Raw genomic sequence first — 21768 nt, 5'->3', positions numbered from 1 at the left:
CCTGGTGGCTAAAGAGTTCCCCGTTGAAGAAGAGGGGATCGGAATCTCGCGCGGAGGGCTGAAAAGTATAAAGGAGAATGAGCATGACAAAGTCAGATTAAAATAATTGAACGAGTGAGTTTCCAAAACTTACGTCTCAGCCAAGGGCTTCTCCCTTTGGGCCCGCCCCAGAATGTGTTTGGACTCTGTGTCTGAACTGTCCGAGAGGACCACTCGCCCTTTCTTTGGCATCGCCCCCTCTAGGTCCTCGGGGGCCGTCCTTTTCCCCCTTCTCGTCCTGAGGGGGGAGTTGCTCTCTAGCTCCTCATCATCATCATCCTCCTCTTCTTCGTCCTCATCCTCCTCCTCTTCTTCGTCCTCATCTTCCTCATGATGGGAGACAGGTTCGACCTCTCTGGACACTGTAGCCGGAGGGCCCTTGCGGCGGGGCTCGTTCTTGGGCCCCTTGCTCTTCTTCTTCGCGTTCTTCTTCGGCGACTGATAAGGTGCTGGAACCAGCATCTTCTTAAGCTAAGGAGTAACTGGGTTTTCGGGCAACGGAGCCAGAAACTTGATCCGCTCTGACTTCTTGGTCCAACCCTACAACAAAAGGCAGGTTGATGAGACATCTTTGGTCTCCATGGGCCAGCTGCTCTTCTACGCCTTAAAAAGCAGCTTCCACATCCCCTCGTGCATAGCACCAAAGAAGTGTTGTAGCATCCATGGATCCTCCGGCTTGAATTCCCACATGGGGGAGAACCGGCGGTGGCAGGGGAGAATGCGGGGGAAAAGCATGATCTATATCACGTTGGTTAGACCAACATTCTTTCCCAACATGTTGGTGATGTGCGTTTGCAGCGCCAGCACCTTAGTCTAGGACCCCCCAGTCGATGCCCTTCTCGTTCTAGGAAGTGAGCCTCATGGGGGGTCCAGATCTGAACTCCGGAATGGCCGCCTAGTTGGGGCGGTGTGGCTCAGTGATATAGAACCACTCCTGTTGCCAGATTTTCACTGTCTCCATGAAGGCCCCCTTGGGCCAAGTGGTGTTTGGCAGCTTGCTAATCATAGCCTCGCCGCAGTTTGTGTGCTGCCCATCGACCACCATCGGCTTCACATTGAAGACCTTGAGCCATAAGTCGAAGTGTGGCCGGACGCGGAGGAGGGCCTCACACATGACTATGAACACCGATATGTGGAGAAAGGAGTTTGGGGATAGATCATGGAAATCTATCTCGTAGTAGTACATAAGTCCGCGAACGAACGGGTGGAGTGGGAAACCTAACCCTCTAAGGAAATTGGGAAGGAATACAACCCGTTTGCTGGGCTCCGGAGTGGGAAGGACTTGTCCTTCAGAGGGAAGTCGGTGCTTGATATCGGCGGCAAGGTATCCCGCACTCCAGAGATCTGATATGTTCTCCTCCATCACGGATGAGGCCTCCCACTTGCCTTTGGAGCCAGCTCCGGCCATGGTCGGAGTAGGTAGTGGTGGTGGTGAGAAAGACGGAGACTTTGCGAGCACAGAGAAGCCTGGGAGATTGGAAGGCTGAGGAGGTGTGAAGGCGTGGGTAGGTGATGACCCACAAGTGTAGGGGATCTATCGTAGTCCTTTCGATAAGTAAGAGTGTCAAACCCTACGAGGAGCAGAAGGAAATGATAAGAGGTTTTCAGTAAGGTTTTCTCTGCAAGCACTGAAATAGTAGGTGATAGATAGTTTTGTGATAGGATAAATAGTAACGAGCAAAAGTAAATAAAGTAAATAAGGTGCAGCAAGGTGGCCCAATCCTTTATGTAGCAAAGGATAAGCCTAGACAAATTCTAATAATAATGAAGGAGCTCCCGTGGACACATTGGGAATTATTGTCAAGCTAGTTTCATCACGTTCATAAGATTCGTGTTCGGTACTTTGACAATTTGATATGTGGGAGGACCGACACTTGGGTACTTCCCTAACTTGGACAAGCATCCCACTTATGATTAACCCCTATTGCAAGCATCTGCAACTACAAAAAGGAGTATTAAGGTAAACCTAACCACATCATTAAACATATGGGTCCATATCAACCCCTAACGAAGCAACGCATCAACTTGGGTTTAAGCTTCTGTCACTCTAGCAACCCATCATCTACTTATTACTTTCCTATGCCATCCTCTAGGCCCAAATAATGGTGAAGTGTCATGTAGTCTACGTTCACATAACACCACTAGAGGAGAGACAACATACATATCATCAAAATATCGAACGAATACCAAATTCACATGTCTACTAATAGCAAGACTTCACCCATGTCCTCATGAACTAAAGTAACTACTCACAAAGCATAATCATGTTCATAATCAGAGGTGTAATAATATGCATTAAGAATCTGAACATATAATCTTCCACCAAGCAAACCAATAAGTATCAACTACAAGGAGTAATCAACACTACTAGCAACCCACAGGTACCAATTTGTGGTTTTGGATACAAGAGATGAACTAGGGTTTGAGAGGAGATGGTGTTGGTGAAGATGTTGATGGAGATTGACCCCCTCCCGATGAGCGGATCGTTGGTGATGACGTTAGTGATGATTTCCCCCTTCCGGAGGGAAGTGTCCCCGGCAGAACAGCTCCGCCAGAGCCCTAGATTGATTCCGCCAAGGTTCCGCCTCGTGGCGGCGGAGTTTCGTCCCGTAAGCTTGCCCACAATTTTTTCCAGCACAAAACCCTTCATATAGCAGAAGATGGTCGCTGGAAGCCCACCAGGGGGCCCAGGAGATAGGGGCGCGCCCTATAAGGGGGGACTGTCTCCTGGACAGGATGTGGGCCCCCTGGCCTATTTCTTTCGCTCATAAATTCTTTTTTCAGCCAGAATAGGTTTCCAACGTTTGCTCCTTTTTCAGCCAGAATTCCAGCTGCCGGCATTCCCCCTCTTCACGGTAAACCTTGTAAAATAAGAGAGAATAGCCATAAGTATTGAGATATAATGTGTAATAACAGCCCATAATGCAATAAATATTGATATAAAAGCATGATGCAAAATGGACGTATCAACTCCCCCAAGCTTAGACCTCGCTTGTCCTCAAGCGGAAACTGAGATCGAGAAATATGTCCACATGTTTAGAGAAAGAGGTGTCGATAAAAATAAAATATGGACATGAGGGCATCATGATCATTCTAATAACAGCAACATATATAGATTTTTTCATATGATTTCCTATGTTCAAGTAATAAGCAATTCACAATGTCAAGTATGGTTCATAAACTTCAATGGGAACTAACAAACTATAATCTCAGTCACTGAAGCAATTGCAACTTATCGTAACATCAGAAAGAGCCAATAATAGAGCTTTTCAGCAAGATCACATACTCAACTATCTCGTAGTCCCCCATAATTGTTAACACTCACACAATACTTGTGGTTATAGAGTTTCAGCCAGACACTGAGAAAGATAGGGGCTTATTGTGTTGCCTCCCAACATATTCACCTTTAGGTGATGTCAACAATAATAGCCTATGCCAACTTACATTCAATTTGATATATGTATCATGACCTTTCAAACACGAGGAGCTTGCCAAAGGATAAAATGAAAAAGTGGAAAGGTGAGGATCACCTTGACTCAAGCATAAAGTAAAAACATAAAGTAAAAGATAGGCCCTTCGCAGAGGGAAGCAGAGGTTGTCATGCGCTTTTAGGGTTGGATACACAAAATCTTAATGCAAAAGAACGTCACTTTGTATTACCCCTTGTATGTGGACCTTTATTATGCACTCTGTCGCTATTATTACTTCCACAACAAGTTCATTGAAAGCTTATTTTCTCTGCACTAATAAGTCATGCATATTTAGAGAGCAATTTTTATTGCTTGCACCGATAACAACTTACTCTAAGGATCTTACTCAATCCATAGGTAGGTATGGTGGACTCTCATGGCAAAACTGGGTTTAAGGAAGTTTGGAAGCACAAGTAGTATCTCTACTTGGTGCAAGGATTTTTGGCTAGCATGAGGGGGAAAAGCAAGCTCAACATGTTCAGAAGGTCAATGACAATATACTTTAACTGAGATGTCGGGAAACATAAACCATTGCGTTGTCTTCCTTGTCCAACATCAACTCTTTTAGCATGTCATACTTAATGAGTGCTTCACAATCATAAAAGATGTCCAAGATAATATATTTATATGTGAACCCCTCTTTCCTTATCACTTCCTATTAATTGCAATGATGACTAAGGCTACATTCATCAACTCTCAACAATTTTCATGCCTCATACTTTCTATCTCTGAAGTTATCACTATCCATAAGATCAATATGAACTCTTTTATCTTTCTACTCTCTCAAGATCATAGCAACATACCAAAGTCCTTGACTCAACACTAATCTTTATTATAGATAGCACACGGACTCGCTTACAAAAAGAGATCACAAAGCAAAACTCAAAACTACTTGATATCAAAACTTCAATCTACTAGATCAAGATACTACTAAAAGGACCGAACTAAATAAAGCGGTAAAGATAGGAGTGTGATGGTGATATGATACCGGGGCACCTCCCCCAAGCTTGGCAGTTACCAAGGGGAGTGCCCATACCCATGTGATTATTTCTTCTGAGGTGATGGAGGTGGTGATGGTGTAGGCTTGTTGTCCGTCTTCCAAGGCATAGGCTCTCCATCATAAAAGGATGATCGAGTCTCCGGGATCCTTAAATCTACAGCCAAACTCATTCGCTTGAATCTATATTCATACTCACAGTTCTGGTTTTGCAGGTCATAAATCTGGGCTTGGAGGTGCTCGATTTTCTCTTGAAGCTTGAAGATGGTCTCCCCGATGACTTTGGCATCTAGCTTGTGGTTGTTGGTGAACTCCGTGATCATCATCTGGTTGGCGTTGAGTCCACGCTCCACCATCCCTTGACACTTGAAAACTTCTTGCTCCATGGCTTCGAGCTTTGTCTCCATGCTCCCGGTACGCCTTGGTCCCTCCACATCGCGGATGTGGAGCACCCCCTCACGTATGTCAATGGTTTGAGGGTGATGCAGCACCTCCGCAAGATAGGGGTTGATAACCCTCTCGAAAACTTGTCCTTGGGAGTGCTTGGAGATGTCATGATGCTCTAAATCTGAAACAGCAACAACTTGAAACGAAAACAGAGGATAATTGCATGATACGGTGGTCAAAACCTTCGGGAGTATATATGATGAATTTTTACCGTCCAAAATACGTAACATACAAGAAAACGGAGTCCGGGAGGCACACGAGGTGCCCACGAGACAAGGGGGCGCGCCCCACAGGGGGGCGCCCTCCTCTCTCGTGGGAGCCTCGTTTCCCTTTCGGACTACTTCTTTCTTCCTAAAATTCTTAAATAATCCAAAACCGATAAAAATTGCCATTAGAGTTGTTTTGAGTCGGTATACTTACCGTACCACGTACCTATGCCTTTTCGGAGTCTGGAACGTTCTGGAAAGTGTCTCTTATGTACTCCTCTGGGGTTATGGTTTCAATAATATTAGTTTCAACATTGATAGGGTTACCTGAAATATAATGCTTGATTCTTTGACCATTAACCACCCTCGGATTTGTGCCTTCAAAGTTGTTAATTTTTATAGCACCGGAATGATAGACCTCCTTGATAACGTAGGGACCATCCCATTTTGAGAGAAGTTTTCCTGCAAAAACTCTTAAACGAGAGTTGAATAATAACACATAATCTCCTTTAAACTCACGCTTTTGTATCCTTTTATCATGCCAGCGTTCGACTTTTTATTTGAAGAGCTTGGCATTCTCATAAGCTTGGGTTCTCCATTCATCAAGTGAGCTAATATCAAACAACCTCTTCTCACCGGCAAGTTTGAAGTCATAATTGAGCTCTTTAATAGCCCAATATGCTTTATGTTCAAGTTCAAGAGGTAAATGACATGCTTTTCCATAAACCATCTTATATGGAGACATACCCATAGGATTTTTGTATGCAGATCTATAGGCCCATAATGCATCATCAAGTTTTTTGGACCAATTCTTTCTAGATCTATTCACAATCTTTTGCAAAATTAATTTGAGCTCTCTATTGCTCAACTCTACTTGACCACTAGACTGCGGGTGATAAGGAGATGCAATTCTATGATTGACATCATACTTAGCAAGCATCTTACGAAAAGCACCATGAATAAAGTGTGAACCACCATCAGTCATAAGAAATCTAGGGACTCCAAACCTCGGAAAAATAACTTCTTTAAGCATTATAATAGAAGTGTTATGATCAGCACTACTAGTTGGAATAGCTTCTACCCACTTAGTAACGTAATCAACAGCAACTAAAATATGTGTATAACCATTGGAGGCAGGAAAAGGTCCCATAAAATCAAAGCCCCAAACATCAAACTGTTTAACAAGAGAATAATTCATAGGCATTCCTTGACATCTACTAATGTTACCTATTCTTTGGCATTCATCACAAGATACGACAAACTTACGAGCATCTTTGAAAAGAGTAGGCCAATAAAAACCAGATTGTAGTACCTTGTGTGCAGTTCTATCTCCATCATGGTGTCCTCCATAGGATTCAGAGTGACATTTGTGTAGGATTTGTTCCTGTTCATGCTCAGGCACACGACGTCTAATAATACCATCTACTCTTTCTTTATAAAGGTGTGGATCATCCCAGAAGTAATGTCTTAAATCATAAAAGAACTTTTTCTTTTGCTGGTATGTGAAACTAGGCGGTATATATTTAGCAACAATGTAATTAGCATAGTCAGCATACCAAGGAGCAGTACGAGAAGCATTGACAACCGCTAACTGTTCATCAGGAAAGCTATCATTAATAGGCAGTGGGTCATCAAGAACATTCTCTAACCTAGACAAGTTGTCTACAATGGGGTTCTCAGCTCTCTTTCTATCAATAATATGCAAGTCAAATTCTTGGAGCAAGAGAACCCATCTAATGAGTCTAGGCTTAGCATCTTTCTTTTCCATGAGATATTTAATAGCAGCATGATCAGTGTGAATAGTAACTTTGGAATCAACAATATAAGGTCTAAACTTATCACAAGCAAACACAACTGCTAAGAACTCTTTTTCAGTAGTAGCATAATTTCTCTGGGCAGAATCAAGAGTCTTACTAGCATAATGGATAACATTTAATTTCTTATCGACTCTTTGCCCTAGAACAGCACCTACAGCATAATCACTAGCATCACACATAATTTCAAAAGGCAAATTCCAATCAGGTGGCTGAACAATAGGTGCTCTGATCAAAGCTTTCTTAAGTGTTTCAAATGCGTCTACTCAATCATCATCAAATACAAAAGGAATATCTTTTTGCAATAAATTAGTCAGAGGCCTAGAGCTTTTAGAAAAGTCCTTAATGAACCTCCTATAAAACTGGCATGACCAAGAAAACTTCTTATACCTTTTATGTCCTTGGGACATGGCATCTTTTCAATAGCATCAACTTTGGCTTTATCAACTTCAATACCCCTTTCGGAGATCTTGTGCCCCAATACAATGCCTTCATTAACCATAAAGTGACACTTTTCCCAATTCAGGACGAGACTAGTGTCTTCACATCTCTGCAAAACTCGATCAAGGTTGCTCAAACAATCATCAAAAGAGGATCCATAGACGGCGAAGTCATCCATGAATACCTCACAAATCTTTTCACAACAATCAGAAAATATAGCCATCATGCATCTTTGAAAGGTAGAAGGTGCATTACATAAACCAAAATGCATACATATATAAGCAAAAGTACCAAAAGGGCAAGTAAAAGTAGTTTTAGATTGATCCCCCGCTGACACAGGTATTTGAGAGAAACCAGAATAACCATCTAGAAAGCAAAAATGTGTGTTTGGATAGCCTTTCTAGCATTTGATCAATAAAAGGTAAAGGGTAATGATCTTTCTTAGTAGCTTTATTTTACTTGCGGAAAGCAATTACCATCCTATAGCCTGTAATAATTCTTTGCGGGATCAATTCATCTTTATCATTAGGAACAACGGTAATACCTCCTTTTTTAGGGACACAATGAACAGGGCTTACCCCATTCACTATTAGCAACGAGATAAATAATACCTACCTCAAGGAGTTTTAGAATCTCCTTTCTTACCACTTCCTTCATTTTGGGGTTTAATCATCTTTGAGGATCTCTAACTGGTTTGGCATCTTTCTCCACTGAAATTTTGTGTTGACATAATGTGGGACTAATGCCCTTAAAATCATCCAGAGTATATCCAATAGCAGCTCGGTGCTTCTTCAGAGTTTTCGATAATCTTTCTTCTTCTTTCTCTGAAAGGTTAGCACTAATAATAACAGGATATATTTCTTTTCCATCAAGATAAGCATACTTGAGATTATCAGGTAATGGTTTGAGTTCAAACATGGGATCACGGTTGGGTGGAGGGGGATCCCCAAGAATTTCAACGGGAAGATTATGTTTTAGCATAGGCTCTTGTTTAAGGAACACTTCATCTATTTCTTCTCTTTCCTTCATAAACATATCGTTTTCATGGTCTAGCAAATATTGTTCTAACGGATCAGTTGGAGGAACAACAATAGAAGCAAGACCAATAATCTCATCCTTACTAGAAGGTTCCTTTTCACGAGGTTGTCTACTAAACTTAGCGAAATTAAACTCACAGGACATACCATCTATACCAACAGTGACAATATTCTTTTCACAATCAATCTTAGCACTAGCAGTATGCAGGAAAGGTCTACCAAAAATAATGGGACAAAAATTATCTTGTGGGGAAGCAAGAACAAGAAAATCAGCAGGGTATTTAATCTTTCCACACAAGACTTCAACATCTCTAACAATCCCAATAGGTTTAATGGTGTCCCTATTAGCAAGCTTAATAGTAACATCAATGTCTTCTAATTCAACAGGTGCAATATCGTGCATAATTTCCTTATAAAGATCGTAAGGTATAGCATTAGCACTGGCACCCATATCACATAAGCCAGGATAACAATGATCTCCTATTTTAACAGAAGTAACAGGCATGCCTACAACAGGTCTACGTGTCTTAGTATTGGGTCTAGCAATATTAGCAGTTTCACCCACGAAAGAAATAACATGCCCATCTAAGTCTTCATCCAAGAGATCTTTAATCATAGCGATACTAGGTTCAACATTAATTTTCTCAGGAGGTGTATAAGTCCTAGTATTACTCTTACGAACAACAGTCGAAGCTTTAACATGATATTTTATCCTAACAGGAAACGGAGGTTTTTCAACATAAGTAGTAGGAATAATAGGATCACTATATGTAATAGTCTTTTCTTCGACTGTAATAGGTGCAACTACTTTCACTTCAATAGGAGAATTATATTTAAACCACTTCTCTTTAGGGAGATTAACGTGAGCAGCAAAAGTTTCACAGAAAGTAGCTACTATCTCAGAGTCAAGTCCATACTTAGAGCTAAATCCACGGAAAGCATCGGTATCCATAAAAGATTTAACACAATCAAACTTAGGTGTCATACCTGACTCCTTAACATCGTCGGAACCCCAATCTTCAGAGTTGCGTTTAATTCTTTCCAATAAGTCCCATTTGAAATCAGTAGTCTTCAGCATATAAGAACCAGCACAGGAAGTATCGAGCAGGTTGCGATTATCAGGAGAAAGCGGAGCATAAAAATTCTGAATAATCATTTCCCGAGAGAGCTCATGATTGGGGCATGAATATAACATTGACTTAAGCCTCCCCCAAGCTTGAGCGATGCTTTCTCCTTCGCGAGGCCAGAAATTATATATGTAATTACGATCACGATGAACAAGATGCATAGGGTAGAACTTCTGGTGAAATTCCAATTTCAATCGCTTATAATTCCAAGATCTCATATCATCACATAGCCTATACCATGTCATTGCATCTCCCTTCAAAGATAAAGGGAAGACCTTCCTTTGGACAACATCATTGGGAATACCTTCAAGCTTAAATAATCCACAAACTTCATCCACAAAGATAAGGTGTAAGTCGGGATGCAAAGTTCCGTCTCCTGCAAAAGGATTAGCTAGCAGTTTTTCTATCATACCCGAAGGAATCTCAAAGTGAATATTTTCATAAAGTTCAGTAGGTTGAGGAACATCTCTTTGCTCCTTTGGTTGGGGTGAAGATACCCCAAACAAGCCACTCAAAGGATTAGTTTCCATAGTGACAAGTCACAAAAAATTTCAGCACACTATATAATTGTTTCCTTACCAAGTTCCACTCACCAAGAGCGCTACGCTCCCCGTCAACGGCGCCAGAAAAGAGTCTTGATGACCCACAAGTGTAGGGGATCTATCTTAGTCCTTTTGATAAGTAAGAGTGTCGAACCCAACGAGGAGCAGAAGGAAATGATAAGCGGTTTTCAGTAAGGTTTTCTCTGCAAGCACTGAAATAGTAGGTGATAGATAGTTTTGTGATAGGATAAATAGTAACAAGAAAAAGTAAATAAAGTAAATAAGGTGCAGCAAGGTGGCCCAATCCTTTATGTAGCAAAGGATAAGCTTGGACAAATTCTAATAATAATGAAGGACCTCCCGAGGACACATTGGGAATTATCGTCAAGCAAGTTTCATCACGTTCATAAGATTCGCGTTCGGTACTTTGGTAATTTGATATGTGGGTGGACTGACACTTGGGTACTGCCCTAACTTGGACAAGCATCCCACTTATGATTAACCCCTATTGCAAGCATCCACAACTACAAAAAGGAGTATTAAGGTAAACCTAACCACAACATTAAACATATGGGTCCATATCAACTCCTAACGAAGCAACGCATAAACTAGGGTTTAAGCTTCTGTCACTTTAGCAACCCATCATCTACTTATTACTTCCTTATGCACTCCTCTAGGCCCAAATAATGCTGAAGTTTCATGTAGTCGATGTTCACATAACACCACTAGAGGAGAGACAACATACATCTCATCAAAATATCAAACGAATACCAAATTCACATGACTACTAATAGCAAGACTTCACCCATGTCCTCAGGAACTAAAGTAACTACTCACAAAGCATAATCATGTTCATAATCAGAGGTGTAATAATATGCAGTAAGGATCTGAACATATAATCTTCCACCAAGTAAACCAATAAGTATCAACTACAAGGAGTAATCAACACTACTAGCAACCCATAGGTACCAATTTGTGGTTTTTGATACAAGATTGGGTACAAGAGATGAACTAGGGTTTGAGAGGAGATGGTGCTGGTGAATATGTTGATGGAGATTGACCCCCTCCCGATGAGAGGATCGTTGGTGATGACGATGGTGATGATTTCCCCCTTCCGGAGGGAAGTGTCCCCGGCAGAACAGCTCCGCCAGAGCACTAGATTGATTCCGCCAAGGTTCCGCCTCATGGCGGCGGAGTTTCGTCCCGTAAGCTTGCCTATTAATTTTTTCAGGACAAAACCCTTCATATAGAAGAAGATGGTCACCGGAAGCCCACCAGGGAGCCCAGGAGATAGGGGGCACGCCCTATAGGGGGCGCGCCCTCCTGTCTCCTGGACAGGGTGTGGGCCCCCTGGCCCATTTCTTTTGCTCATAAATTCTTAACAAATCCAAAAAGTGGTTTCGTGGAGTTTCAGGACTTTTGGAGTTGTGTAGAATAGGTTTCCAACATTTGCTCCTTTTTCAGCCAGAGTTCCAGTTGCCGACATTCCCCCTCTTCATGGTAAACCTTGTAAAATAAGAGAGAATAGCCATAAGATTGAGATATAATGTGTAATAACAGCCCATAATGCAATAAATATTGATATAAAAGCATGATGCAAAATGGACGTATCAGGAGGAAAGTGGGGGTCCCTTGCCCTCTCATAGGCAGTAAAAGTACCAACCGCCCCCCACTCGTGCCTTGAATCTCGCCTGTTCCGGATGGATGCGTGCGTTGCAAATGGTTGGGTTACCCAAATATCATCGATATGCAATCCCGTGTTAAGTGGGCACGATCTCTGTTTTGACGGGACGTGCCAATGAGGCGGGACCTCGAAGAGCGGAACACGGGGCGTGAAAACGGTTCAAAATGATGAGGGGTCAAGTCTGACACTTCATGGAAAGAGTTGTCCATAAAAGGCGCTGTACTCATTTTTTATATATCCTGCCTTCGCGGCTAAGGGTTGTGTTTATTGCGAAAAGTCGGATACAATTCTTTTTGCAGAAGGAAGACGATGTGTATTCTCTAAGGAACCCGCCTTGCAATGATGAAGACAATCTGAGCGCCGAATATATCATCATTGAAGACTGGTTCAGGGGCTACTGTGGGAGTCCTGGATTAGGGGGTCCTCCGGCGCCCTATCTATTGATGTGGGCCGGACTGGTGGGTCGTCAAGATACAAGACAAAAGATTATCTCTCGTGTCTGGTGGGGACTCCCGTATACGTGGATGGCAAGCATAGGTGTTCGGATATCTTATTCCTTTCTGTAAAACCGACTTTGTACAACCCTAAGCCCTTCCGGTGTTTATATAAACCAGGGGGGTAGATCAGAGGCAGGATCACAACATTGCTAGGCTAGCTATCTAAGGTTAGCCGAATCGATCTCGTGGTAGATCAACTCTTGTAACCCCTATACCCTCGAATTTAATCAAGCAAGAGTAGGGTTTTACCTCCATTATGAGGGCCCGAACCTGGGTAAACACTGTGTCCCTTCTCCACTGTTACTATTGATCCTCAGACGCACAGCTTGGGCCCCCCTACCCGTGATCTGCCGATTTTGACACTGACAACCATCCTTTGGCTTTGCCTTGGTGGTGCTGCAGGGGCAGTGCCACTTCTTGATCTTGCGATTGTAGAAGGAAGCAACTCCCTTGGACTTGATCTTGTTCACCTCCTTCGCTGTGAAGGACGCGGCGTTGCCCTTGTACACATCTTCTCCAGAATCGTACTACACACATGAATTAATTACATTAATATGTTATAGATTCATATACACCATGTCAAAGGAACTAAATGAACAATCTAAATTTCAAGTAGGCTTACCTCATATTCTTCATCTTCACTATACTGATCGTATGGGTCGAACCCAGTAAGGGCCAGCTTCCTCTTTTCCCCCAGCCATCATCGTCCTGAATATACAATTACATCCATCACTAGTAAATATAGAAGGCAATTGAAAATTTAGATATGCACACATGTAACATTGATCATAGGGCTAATATACTATGATCCTCTTTGAATTTTCCATTGTCATGCACACACATTGAACAAAGAGCTAATATAACTACATATTGTGGATAAATTTATATACTAAGGAATCAAATAACTTCTTAATCAATGGATTCCATTTGGCCATATGACATTCAAAACACCAATCTAAGTAGCATTCAAAAACAAATCTAACAGGGACACCAAATCTAATAAGCATGCATACATGTGTGTATCATTAAAAAAACCCAATCTATGTAGCATTAAAAACAAATCTAATAAGCATACATATGTGTAGCATTGAAGCATGGAAATCCCTATCTCTCATACAGATCTATCTAGCATTTTTGCAACGAATGTAATCCAAAAAAAACCTAGAACGAAAACCCCCATCCCACCCATACAGAAAACCCTGACCTACCCGTCAAACCAACTACTCTAACCATCTGTACTACCGCATGAATCACAATCTAACCAATGTAACTAACTCTACAAGCTAATATCCTAAATATTGCAACTAACAAGCAAGTGCAAATACCTCCTGCTTGAAAGGACCCCGATCCTGAGTCACACCGATCTAGCATGTAACACATCATATCACTTTGCGGCCTCACGCACGGTATTCCCATGGGTGCCACCTTACCTGTCCCGGGACCGTTTGCGCCTTTTGGCTCACATATATGATAGTGCCGCTAGCATCCATATGACAAAGAACCCGGGCTGACATGGCTAGTCGTGAACCCAAAGTGGCACTAACCCTGCGGCGAAGAGCTCTCGGCTCCGACGGGTATCGGTGTTAGAGGAAGAAAACGAGTCAGGGGAGAGGGGGAAACGACAGAGGAGCTCATGGCGGGTGCAGCGATGGCATCGGCGAGCTCGGGGAAGCACCGGAGCGAGCGGGGCGGCGAGAGGGATCTCCGGCGGCCGGCGACGAAGGTGATGAAGATGGCGTCGCTTCGAGCATCCCGCAGGTGCATCATTCGTCTTGGAGCTTCGTGGCGTCGAGGCGGAGCCTTGGGGCATGTCGAAAGGTGAGGGGTGGCTCTGGGCACGGTGGCGGCGAACGGCGGCGGCGGTCGCTCTCGGGCGGCTGCGAGGAGAGAACCAGAGAGGGAGAGAGAACCAGGGAGTGAGGAAAAAGGTCGAGCGGTCCAGGGGGGGCGTGGCCGTCTCCATGGTGCTGGAAGGGCCTCGAGGGCGTGAGGCAGGCAGGGAGGAGGCCACGGCATCGCCAGCGCTCGCCACCGAGCTGCTTCGGGGCGAGGGGAGGAAGACGACAGGAGGAGGTGGGCTGGGCCAGGTGGCTGGGCTGGCCAACTGGGCCGCCAGGTGGCCTGGCCAGGTGGGCTGCACAGCAGGTAAAATCTCTCTCTCTCTTATTTATTGATTCTGTTTTCTATTACTTCTATAAATGTTGGGCTTTATTAAAAATACTTAGGCACACTCAAAAATCACCAAACTGCTCATGGCCACTGTTTGGAATATATCCAACATGGAACATTTCAGTTTAGGATTATTTGGACATTTTAAATATTTTATAGCATTTAAATGCCCAAATGCAAATACTATATGATTTAGTTCAGTGACCTTATGATGTCCTAGAAAAGTGTGCACCATTTTTGTCAGAGGTTCTAACCCAAGGCAAAGATGATGAACATTTTAGAAGGGCATTTCAGGTTCATTGAAAAAGATTTTATTTTGAACCTATTTGAATTTCATTTGGTGCTAGGGTTTGACAATCCCCAATTCAGGTTTAAATGAAATTTAAACATGATGTAGCAACCAAGCTAGTCCAAGTGCATGGCAAGGCTAGGGACGTGACAACTCACCCCCACTAAACAAGAATCTCATCTCGATATTCATGCATAGGGTAAGATGACGAGGGAACACAAACTAACACAATCTTCACGATCCAATTGCTCTTCAAGAGAATATTGATTCGATCACCATCTTTGTCCCGTCGTCTTGCTCTGAGAACTCCAACTAGCATGACAACAAGAGGAAAGGGAAAACCCTAGAAGGATAGATCTCCTCGAAGAACGAACAACTCAGGATCAACTCACGGGATGAGACATTGACACGTCTCTCGAGCTGAGACACGAAGCATAGATCTGTAGAAATGGAGTGAGACAGATGACGAGGGCTTGCTAGGTAGACAACAATTCCAGACTTAAGAATGTGGTGATCGGTTGTCAACGTAGCGAGGAGTTGAATTGCCATGATACCATAACGGGGCACCTTAGGGAAGGTGACTCGTAGGAATATCCCTTAAGTGGCAAAAAGAATTACCTTTGATTCAGAGATCATTGAAACTCTTTATACCAGCCTAAGGCAATTCTGGAGGGGTTTGGTAGAATGGCATACCCGGATTAGAATGGATGATGTGGATTACCTTGTTGAAAACAACACAAGGGATGATTTTGCTTGCGCGTGCTCTCAAGAACTTGAGCATTTCCATATTGATCAAGGTCTTACCAATATCCGTGTCAAGGATCCTGGCAACACAACAGACTACCATGATGAATAATGATGGATGATGCAGATACAAAGGAAGACAACACCTTCTCAGATTTCACCTTAGCGAGGCCAAGGAAACAAAATCTGGATGATCGACCGAGAGACATTTAGCACTCCGCTTCTAATGTTCTCCTTGATGTGCTAGTGTAACCCATTCATAAAGACGGTTTGATATCCAGAACATCAATTAAAATGTCGGACTTCGGGAACACAAGAATCCATAAGGAACAACAAGGGAGTAAATCCTACGAAATCCTTATGGGGAGGTGGCCAACTTCCTCGATCAAGATACTACAATAATAGGTCTTCCGGCTGAGTGTGTCAGCCACGACATCCACTTTACCGGTTACGGTGAGACCATTATTATAGTTCTTGGGAAACGTCCCAACCATCGTATCTGCCTGAGATTCAGATCTGGTTGGCGTCAGGATATTCCAGACTCATCAAGTCTAGAAAAGAAAGTTTGCAACACAAATCGACGTGATGACGTTGCGAGATTCTCGGGAAATGAACTACGATAGCAAGCTCCAAGGCATGAGCTGGTTCTGCTACACACATGTGAACACGATGTCCTAGACAAGCATGACCACATAGTAGTCTTACAATGAAACACTACCGAGTTCTGATTGGGAATCATCATTGCGGAGAGCGAAGTCCTGCGCACGTACCTTTGGGTCCTTAGGGATTAGCACTTAAGAACTTCTTTTCCTTGAACAAATCAATCAGTGGCTTGGTGTGCTAGGGATTCATATAGAATGAAGGTTGCAAGTCTCCAGACCATAGAATACTTCGCACGTATGCTTGATCGATTTGGGATGATTCCAGAGGAAGCAACAACAATCTTTCTCGGATCCACGGCGACAACTTACATCAAGTGCACGTGAATTAAAGAAAGTCACTTCTTTTATCCAAACATATCTTTCATGAGATAGTATGAAGAAAATGCTCTCAAAAGTTTCCAACACTAGCTTAATGCTCATCAAAATCATGGAGAAGATAAAAATGTTGCTGATGGGCTCAACAACAATTCATCCAGGTTTCCATGAAGACGGAATTCCATAATTATGTGAACAAGGTGATAGCATTGGTCAGACCAAAAGATGTAATGGTGTATGCTCGAGGAAAAACCACGAGTAAGACAACATTACGAGCATCGTTGGTTCTGAATTGATTTGACGATAGCCCATACTCAAATCAAAGTTTTTATAAGATGATAGGTCCAACAATTGATCGCGAAGATCAATCAATGAAGATATCATCTTTCTGCAACACACATATAAGAAAGATATCCCTTTGAAATGAACTAAGTTTAAGCAAAGTTTTTATCTTCCAACTCCCCAAGTTGTTGTTTAGCTCAACCAACTAGTTCAGGGTAACCAACACAAAATCTTGGAGAATGGGTGGTTTACAAGAAACCAACTTGATCACGAGCTCAACATAGCGATCAGGTGACAACCTGGTAATACTTCCATGAGATATTCGGAAAATCACGAACCATCGATATGTTATTAAGCCCGGAACAATCCTGTTTTTTAGGGCAAGACGATATGATCAATAGAGCGAAGATTTGAAATAATCCTAACTCATTGATCAAGGAGTGCACCAGGAGAATGGACTAGGTAGCACGATCAATCTTAGAATGATGATTCAATAACCAACATGCTAAGAATGAAATTATTGTCCTTTAACTACCAAGCAACAAGGTTGCTAGGGGTATTGATTTCACACATCACGATTCACTTGTCGACATTCCGGTTGCAACAACACGGGAACCAGAAATGAATAATGATGGAGAGAGTATCACTGTATCAAGAGTTCATAGGATGGTGTGCAATTCCCATGACACTCTTGACATAAAGATGGTAACACTCCAAGGTAGAGCAGAGCAGAAGCTGGATTGGCATTTTGATCTGCGGAATACAATTGCTTTGACCCAATCCTAGATATGGATGAGGTTCTGGACTTTGTTTCTCCTAGTCATTCCGGATTAGAATGGTTTAACGGACCACAAGGGTAATAAGCATCGATTACGGATGCACACATACTCTTGACTATCAATTGATAGACGAGGTCAGAAGACAACTAAAGAGGGACAACTCAAAAGAACATATGATTTTCTGAGTTGTGGATGCATAGATTAGCATGTCGAACGAGTTCAACATATTTCTTCCAGATAACCCATGCAGAAAGGTAGAACTAGCAGAGTCATAACTACGAATGGAGAACTCATCAAGAGCACTCTGGTTGTGATCTTTTGGTTCAAAAGAACTTCTACCATAAGTAGTTCTTGGTATTTGGAAGAAGGAAATACCACAAACCTCGAGGAACAATGCAAAGGTTACTAATATCCTAAAGGCACTAGCAATTACTATCAACATGAAGTAAGTAGGGTGAATCTCGCGTTCATAACCCAGGAGTGGAATACCTACTAACTAAATTGCATCATGGGATGCTTTCGAGAATGGTGGCCAGAATCATCACACTAGGAACAAAAGCATGGCTAAATTACTAGGTGATACTCTGGACACCTAGGGTCATAATAATAGCTCCAACATAAATGCTGAGGCAATGAAATACCTCAACACACTAGTTAGTGTGGTTGGTCTGGCACAAAGGATCTTCAGAACGGTAAAAGGAATTTGCAAATGCATCAGACTATTTAGAAACCTAGGATGACTCGGACAGCATAACGGCTATAAATTCTCAAAAAGATTTGAGACATGCTACAGAAATGGTGGCATCGCCACTCAGAAGCACAATATCAAGGTTTCGAGATCAACAATTAACATACGAAAGTAGTAGGAACTTAACTGAGGCTTGAAACCAACAATCCTATAAGTCTACAGATTAGTAACACGTGATCCTGATAGAAAGAAGAGAAGGCCTAGTTCTTAACCTCGTAGAGAAGAAGAGGGTGACTCAGATCAGAAAGACATAAGGTAAAGGAGTAAAAAGAGCCTTACGTTCCAACCCACAATCAATTCCCCTACATGTAACTAAAGCATTTCTAGACTCAACTTCGACCAGTTTGGCTTGGTAATCCTATAGGCAGTCAAGCTCTGATACCAAAGCTGTCAGGACCCCGATCCTGAGTCACACTTATCTAGCATGTAACACATCATATCACTTTGCGGCCTCACACACGGTATTCCCATGGGTGCCACCTTACCTGGCCCGGGACCGTTTGTGCCTTTTGGCTCACGTATATGATAGTGCCGCTAGCATCCATATGACAAAGAACCCGGGCTAACATGGCTAGTCGTGAACCCAAAGTGGCACTAACTTACAGGGACAGGCATACATGACCCAACAACGAACGTGTTGGTCATCAGCGAGTGAATCCGGGCTATAGCAACTGGGCTAGAAGGACTCCGGTAAACCGGGCTGTAGCAGGCTAACAGGACTCTGGTATTCATCGCGTGACATTTCCCCGAAGGGACAGACACAGGAACGAAGAAGGACACATGCCGGCCAGCCTAAGTGTTCCAGAGCAGTAGCAAGCTACCATGGCTCAGTGGAAGCACTAGGAGACATTTCCCGGTAAGAGAGGCTACTAAGGATAAACAACTAGATAGTCAGATCCCACACATACCAAGCATTTCAATAACATACACACAATATGCTCGATATGTGCAAATACAACATGGCATCACAACATGACTCTACGACTCAAGTTTTTATTCAATAGGCTCCGAGGAGCGAGATATTACAAACATGGGTCTCATGACCCAACACTCAGAGCATACAAGTCAAAGCACAAGCGGAAGCTTAACATGTCTGAGTACAGACATCTAGAAATGAAAAAGGCTGAGAAGCCTGACTATCTACCAGATCCTGTCGAGGGCACAAGATCGTAGCTGAGGCAACAAGCTAAACGTCGAAGTCCACGTGGTACTACTAGCGAGACTGAAGTCTCTCTACAAAAACATAAATTAAGCAACGTGAGTACAAATGTACCCAGCAAGACTTACATCAGATCTAACTACATATGCATCATTATCAACAAAGGGGGTGGTGGGGTTTAACTACAGCAAGCCAGCTTTGACTCGGTGGCTATCCTGTACTACGACTGCAAGTAACTCTTTTGAGGTGGCGCACACGAGTCCACATATTCACCATATCAATACACCACTATGGATCCGCTCCCATCTCCCTACGAGAACGACATCCATAGCACTCACGCTTATCTTGCACATTTTAGAGTATCCACTTTCACTTGTCTATGAACTGTATAGGCAACCCAGAAGTCCTTTTCCGCAGACACGGCTATTCGAATAGATCATATTAACCCTGCAGGGGTGTACTTCTTCACACACGCTCTCACCACTTACCGCCGTTTACACGACATGTACTCGGCAACCTTCAAGCGGAAGCCCAGCGAGGGTGTCGGCCACGACCTGACTAACCACACAAGTCTCTCGTCCAGGTTTATCGCCTATTCGGGTTCCATCTGCAAGGAGATCCGGCCGGGGTGTCGCTCACGGCCCCAAACGATGTGTGCAGGGTTCCCAAGCCCACCATCCGGGTGCTACTTGGTACACCGGGCCACTGTGCCTAGTCTGTCCCAAGCCCACCTATACCGGGTGCCACTTGGTAGACTACTAACACTACCTACAATAAAAGAGAGCAGGAGCGAGAGAGTGGGATTGTATCGAAATGAACAAGGAGGTTTTGCTTGCCTGGCACTTCTGAAGATAGCATTGAGTCTTCATCAGTGTCAACGATCTCATCGTCGGAACCACATCTATCGAGAGGGGACAAACACCGACAACAGAGAAAGAACACAATCAATGCAATGCAACAATATGATGCATGAGTGTGACATGGCAATATGCTGGTGTTTTGAGCTAATGCAGCTAGCAACAAAGTTAAATGAAGTTGGTTTGAACCCTAAGTTCAAATCCAAACTCCATATGTGAAATTCAAATGCCATTTATATGATTTGTCCTAAACAGTAGTCATAAGTTGTTCTAACATGCATGAAAATGGTACAGATGGATAGATTGGATTTTTCTGATAATTTTTCATATATAACTTGTTTGATTTGGAGCTACGGTTGATTTTCTATGAATTTTGGAAGTTTTGGTTATTTTCTGGAATTTCCTGATTTAAACTTAAATCCAGAAAGAATTAACTGCGTTAGCCTGACGCCAGCATGACGTCAGCGAGTCAACGACCAGGTCCAGGTCAAACCTAACGTGTGGGGTCCACACGTCAGTGACACAGGAACTAATCCCGGTCAAACCCAGCGCTGACTCGGTTTGACCAGGGGTGGGGCCCACTGTCAATGGCTGTAGGTTGTTTAGTTAGCTGGGTTAGCTCCTAATGATGGAGCCACGTTGGCTCGCTGGAGTTTGGCCGGCGGCGACCATTCCGCGCGGCGGAGCTGCTACTGGGCGGCGCTAGGGGCTGCGTTTAGAGGCGGAGAGACCACCAGAAGGGAGCCCGTGCTCTTCCGCATCCAACGGAGCAGGAAGGAGCGGGCGGGGTGCGCTGTACTCGCCAGAGTCGAGCTCACAGCGGCGGCCGGAGTTCGGGCCAGCTCGGGGTCTGCTTTAGGGAGCACAGCAGAGGGTGCGGATGGGTGCTATGGCCTCCTGGTGGTGCACTGAGCACGGCTGCGTGCTCGGTTGCAGCTCTAGGCAACAGTGGCTATGGCGGCGACATGGCCGGCGGCGAAGAGCTCTCGGCTCCGACGGGTATCGGTGTTAGAGGAAGAAAACGAGTCAGGGGAGAGGGGGAAATGACAGAGGAGCTCACGACGGGTGTAGCGATGGCATCGGCGAATCGGGGAAGCACCGGAGCGAGCGGGGCGGCGAGAGGGATCTCCGGCGGCCGGCGACGAAGGTGATGAAGATGGCGTCGCTTCGAGCATCCCGCAGGCGCGTCCTTTGTCTTGGAGCTCCGTGGCGTCGAGGCGGAGTCTTGGGGCATGGCGGAAGGTGAGGGGGTGGCTCTGGGCACGGTGGCGGCGAACGGCGGCGGCGGTCGCTCTCGGGCGGCTGCGAGAAGAGAACCAGAGAGGGAGAGAGAACCAGGGAGTGAGGAAAAAGGTCGAGGGGTCCAGGGGGGCATGGTCGTCTCCGTGGCGCTGGAAGGGCCTCGACGGCGTGAGGCAGGCAGGGAGGAGGCCACGGCATCGCCAGCGCTCGCCACCGAGCTG

The sequence above is a fragment of the Triticum aestivum genome, chromosome 3B, assembly GCF_018294505.1.
Source record: "Triticum aestivum cultivar Chinese Spring chromosome 3B, IWGSC CS RefSeq v2.1, whole genome shotgun sequence".
Classification (NCBI taxonomy): domain Eukaryota; kingdom Viridiplantae; phylum Streptophyta; class Magnoliopsida; order Poales; family Poaceae; genus Triticum; species Triticum aestivum.
Note: the sequence above shows the minus strand (reverse complement) of the source record.